Source organism: Amia ocellicauda, chromosome 5 (genome assembly GCF_036373705.1).
Source record: "Amia ocellicauda isolate fAmiCal2 chromosome 5, fAmiCal2.hap1, whole genome shotgun sequence".
Taxonomy (NCBI): Eukaryota; Metazoa; Chordata; class Actinopteri; order Amiiformes; family Amiidae; genus Amia; species Amia ocellicauda.
The window spans coordinates 30952006-30958005 of record NC_089854.1 but is presented as its reverse complement, the minus strand read 5'-3'; positions in this window follow the sequence as shown (position 1 = coordinate 30958005).

Below are 6000 nucleotides of genomic sequence, written 5' to 3'. Positions count from 1 at the left end.
CTGTTAACCCTATGCGCTCATAGGAGAGGGGGAGAAATTTCTACCAAAAGCCCATTTGTGTGGGAGGATTTACATTTTTTTAAAGAACTTATATTTCAACAACCATCAGTTAGATTGGAATCTGTAGCTTTTCTGGTCCTCTGTGAGTGACAGTCAAAGGTTAGATATCTGAAGCTGTCTTATCCTGCCTTGTAATGAATGAGGCTAAGAAGCCCAGTTTGGATTGGATTAAATAAATATGAAATAAATATATGAATGTGCATTTTCAGTGCTCAGCTCTTTTATCTTCTTTTAAAATATCACCTTTGACAAGAATCTCCTGCAAGTGTCAGGGTGCTTTTGTGTGTGCGTATTTTCTCTTTTGTCATAAACCCAATGTGAGTCAAACTCTGTGTTTGCTGTGGTTTATGAAGCTTTCACCTCATGACCTAAAGCTGTGATGGCTTTTAAATCCAGACTTAATACTTTCTTGTGTAGTATCATAAAGCATTTATACAATAAGTTTCTCAATTCTGTAAAATAGTTCCACTTCTTTTTTTAAATCTGCTTTAATGTAAATATAAAATAAAAAAATATTGTGCACACTACCATTTCAGTGCTACAAAAATATCTGCCTTTGCTCATTAATTAACTATTAATATTATATATATATATATATATATATATATATATATATATATATATATATATATATATATATATATTATCTGATTGAGTGCAATAATGCTTAACATGTCTTTATTAGGGAGTAGATGAGGCCTGGCTAAGAGAGAGCTGCTAATATCTCAGTCATGTGAACTGTATGGGATGGCTACTTTCATATTGCAGATAAAATTGGATACAGACTAGCTCTTCTGTAGACATCAATGATCTCCAGCTGGCAGAATGAGAACAATCGGCTGAATTGGAGAGCACAATAAATGGGCAAAAAGACACCTAGTCACTTGTTGGATTCAAATTAAATCTATTATTCTATACCGTAAACCGAGGGGGTGAGAAGCTGCTTAGAATAGAAGCAGGAACTGATTTCCTTTTTTTATCCACCTGAGTGGCAAGCGGCAACAGGCAGGAACATGTGCATTGTATCATGGTGGAAATGTTTTGGTTGGCATAAAGATAATAAATGAGCTGTTATGTCTTAATAAAGAGAGGTTAAAATGTGATCACACCTGCTTTTGAAGGCGCAGCTGCAATTTGTTTCAATGAAGCTTGACATTAACAAATGTATTCAATTTGTTTTCTGTTGAAAGCTGTTTTGTTGGTGCCCTTTAGTAAACAGTTGTTTGTTTTAACCTGTTTCCTGGGAGATTCAGTGTGTGACCGTTTGATTATATATATATATTTTAATTTCATACTTTTGCCGTAGTTAGAGGCTACTGGCGAAACTGTCATTATATTACACTCGCAAGATGAGACTTGTTCTCCATATACCTTATTTTTAAAGCAAGTGTCTTTAAGGAACTTGATGGTGTTTGTGATTCGGTTAATCAAGAATAGAAAAGACAAGATAGAAGAGACAAGACAACTTCAGGTCATTGTACTAATCTTCTTTTGGACCACAAGTTGGATATTACACAGCAAAACCACACATAATTTCAAAGGAAATGATAATAAAAAAAGAAAGGCTAAGAGTTATGTTTTTCATTTTATTTTGTGGAGAAACAGACTTTTTAATCTTTTAAGATCCTCGTCTGCAACTGTTAAGGATGTAATCTAGATGAAAACTAAATGACAGGCATAAAAACCTCCAATGTGAAGGAAGGTAATCGTAGGGTTTTGTTTTGGAATTATTAAGAGAGAGATTAGTGGTTTATCTCAGACCTGAAAAGTAGCAGCCAGTATAGGACCATTGTTGGGGACTGCACTATTTGTACGCCTTCTTGTAGTAGGTAGGCATGCTTGTAATTAAAAAAGAAAAGAAAAGAAAATAGACACTTCACCCCTAATCCTGTAATCAGATCTGATTAGGTTTAAAAGGTCAAAGACAACAGCTATAGCTTGGAAAATACAGGGCCCACTCTCAAACATGTCTAGATGTGGTATCTATTTTTCCTTGCAATTCATGATTTAGGTACCATAGCAACTAGTTAAAGCTGAAGCTCAAGTTGTCACGTTCAAGGCCAGATAAACTACATCAACACTCGAAAAAAAAAAGAGAACAAAATGTGTGGGGGGGGGGAAGAAAAAGCTAGCTAGCTTTGAAAACCAATAATTTGGAGATATAACTGTGCAGCTGTTGAGTGGGAACAAAATACTATTTTTAATGTTCTTTGAATTCTACACATCCTTATTATCTACACAGGTAGCATGCCGGAACTTTCCAGGGTAAGAATGCTCCTGCGTATATGGTTTATAAAAATACACGTACACATGAGTATGCATGCAAGTACTAGGTAGGAATCCACACTGGGTTTTTCTTTCAAAAGCCTACGAGATAAGCGAGTTATGTTGCCACAAATGTGAAATGTAAGCATACTAATGCTTGAAAGAATTTAGCATTGTCAGTCACGGAGGAGGATCACAGGATTATATAGTCATTGAAACTGAGGAAAGACAAAGAAGAGGAGGAAAATAAAAAAGGCTTCAGGCACAGCAAGAAAACACACTCTCACACGCAGACACTCATGATTACACACACGGGCACACGCACACGGACACACACACAAGCATCCCAAATGAAGGAGCCAGCTGGTTTGAGTTTCCAGACAGGGATGAAATGAGATGACGTGGGCTGCACTAGTGGTTTATCTGAGGAAGTAATGCTGCAAGTATCACAACACAGTCTCTTAATTTAATGCTTTTTATGCACTGCCATTGTGTGTGGACAGTTACATTGCCAGTATTTATTAGATCATGCAAAGAGGAGGCTGCTTTAAATGGGACAACTGGGGATTTATTTATTTAGATATAGATTTCCTCATAGTATTCAGTTTTTGGCTTTTTTGCTACCTGCTGCTAGTTCAGTGTATTCGAGATCTGTTAGGAATATTGGTATACAAAGTTCAAACTGTAGGCTTGTGCTGGCCCTTATTGGAAGAACTCCCTTTGGCAGATGACAAAGATACACATAAGCCCCCTGTAATAACTGCAGTGCAATTGCAGATCTATGCGAGAAAGCAAGGTGCCATTTTGAAGAATTGCTGACTATAGTTTTTAAATTTGTCAGTAGTTTGATTTGATCTTACCTTTATCTACATAAGTGGTTAAGTTTACTTTTTATTATTATTACAGCTAGGCATACATGCGTAATTCAACTGGTGTCCTTTCTGTACAACACCCTCACTCGAGTCTAAAACAACAACAGAAAAAAAGCTTCATAATTATGTTATTTGAGTACATTACTAGGTCTGAGTATAAGCTCCTCCTTCTTTAATGTATCTGTGCTGATAAAGTGGATTTTGCTAAAAAATTGCATTCATCTCACTGTCCTCTCTTATTTATTTTTCAGTTTCTGGGAAATTTAGAATAATTTCAGAATGCATGAATCACTCTTTTTTTTTTTTTTTTTTTTCAAGCACTGTATCACTTTGCCAGGAATGAATTGAATGTGTAAATACAAAAGGCACTTATATCATCTGAAATTCTAAACTGGATCTGTTCATTTCAGGGTTCTGGCTCTGCTCCTGAAAACATGAAAAAGTGCAACATATCAGTCGCATGATAATATAGCATTTTCAAATGCTACCAGTATCCAAAATAATTGTATAAATAATAAAGATTAAACAGTCATTCAGGGAAAACACAGTAGTCACAGTGGCAAATCTCAGGTAAAGCAGTGAAGCATTTTGACCCTACTAAATCAGGATAGGAGGTTCCTGGGTAAGAAAAGAGTTTCGGCTACCCAGAGTGACATCGCAGCATGGGGGTTAAATAACAAAGGGCTCCTCAATTAGTATGATTGATGTTAGGCACAATACTGATCTTCCAGGAAACTCAAGCAGCGGCAATCCTTGAATAATAAGACTTCTCTCTCAGGGATATGCCTGACTTTAAAGGAAATGTCGAAGAACTGCAATTCAAGCAGCTTTCAGGCATGTTGTGTGTATGGCAAAGCACTGACACTGCATGGGAAAAAAATAAAAATTGAATATTGACAGGCCTCGATGTTCTCTCTCTCCCCCCCGCCTCTCTCTCTCCCTCCCTTACAATATCAGATGTATCTGAAAGTAAAATATGCTCCAATGACTTATCTTTTAGTTTATCTGCCGCCTGCATAGAAAACATATTGCCGCAGGTTTGGACATTTTCAGGATTCGCTGATATACCAAAAGAGCTAATGAATTCCCATGCCAAGGCACTGCACTGAAGACTTGACGGTTAAAGGAGGTGCGCTGCACTTATCCTGTTTGGAAAAAGTATTGAAGCACAGCTCAGCCACACCGCACTGTTTTGGATTCATATGCTTTCATCTGAAATTACGTGGTCGGAAAACAAAGAAAAATAATATATATATAGCTACTTTGACACCTCAAGAACAGTACGTATAACAAATTAAACTGTTTTTTCTTCCTAAAAACAACTCACAGGATGATGTCAGCACTATTGAAGCATACTCTTGGGATATCTAACGTAGATGTTTCTGTGATGCACTGTATAATCAATAAGTACAGCTTCGAAATGAGCAGTGGCATCAAAGTGATATATCTACATGACAGATTAAAAAAAAAAGGAAAACAAATTATTATGGTTTATTAATATTAGAGATATATCACATGAGGGGTCCCCTGCTCTCTAGAGATCAAAGCAAATGATAATGCTATTATTTTTCTCCAGCTTAGTGACTGATTATTCTTTTTTAAAGCATGCATAGTCCAACCATTGAACTCTCTTCATGTCCTTAGATGTGGTACATATTGCTGAATTGAAAGAGGATTTGTTGAAGCCCATTGGGTTAAGACAAACAGAACTTGGCTTTATCTATAATGCCATCATGTACATTTGCCAATCATGAGCAAAGACTGAAGTATCGTTTTTGAACAGTTTGTCAATAAGGTCTGGTAATTGATGAAGTCATTGCATAATCTATCGTCAGCACTCAAATTCTCAGGGTGTGATTTTAAGGGGATCTTATCTGTGTAGAAGCAGTTATACAATCAATACCTAAAGCTGGCACTTCCCTGTTCTATTGACAACCTGCAAAGACTAAGTTTAGAAGCTGAGACTATATTCGCATTAGTTTTGTGCATTCATAATACGCTGTTTGGGTTTTTCCCGCCACTTTCCCTGTTGATTTCATTACTTTAATCCACATTTTATTTGTCATATGTTAATGCTTCTATGAAAGCGGTAACCCACTCCAGGGCATGACTTAACATAAACTCCTGGTGTTAATTGTGGCTTTAAATAAATTCTCCAAAGCCGCAGGCCACTAACTCAACTAATCTCTGTGGTCTAAAAAGATCATTGGCATTTGGCGACATTGATGTTGGTGAAATCCCTCTGGAAAGTAATAATTTGGAAGAAGACAAAAATGCCTGTGATTTGTAATTAAGTTCAATTCTCTGCTGAATCAAATGCTGATTATGGCAAAATGTGACTGAAAATAAAAAGTGTGTTAAATATGGGAACAAATCCAGACTGACAGTGCACTTAGAACCTCCAAAGAAAAAGAAAATGAGCATTTATAATAAATAAACTTATAATTATAATAAAAATAGAATCAAAATAGAAATCACATATATCACATCTACATTATTATTAACTAAATATCAAATCAGTCCAGTAGATGCCATGTTAATTTGAGTATTATGTCAGACTGTCCTTTAAAAATATCTAAGGTTAATCCAAAAGGAAAAAAAGGTTTCAGGATTTAAAGATTTAGTCATTAGCATTTCACACCCATCTTTTGAAATGGTATATGGTATTTAATGATCAGCGGCTTTGTCTCTTGTCAGACATCGCCAGATGGATTTCACAGTTCTCCTATCGAGGCAGCCAGGACACTATAAGACTGGATTGTAATAAAGATTACTGTGAATATACTGAATTCACACAATTTTC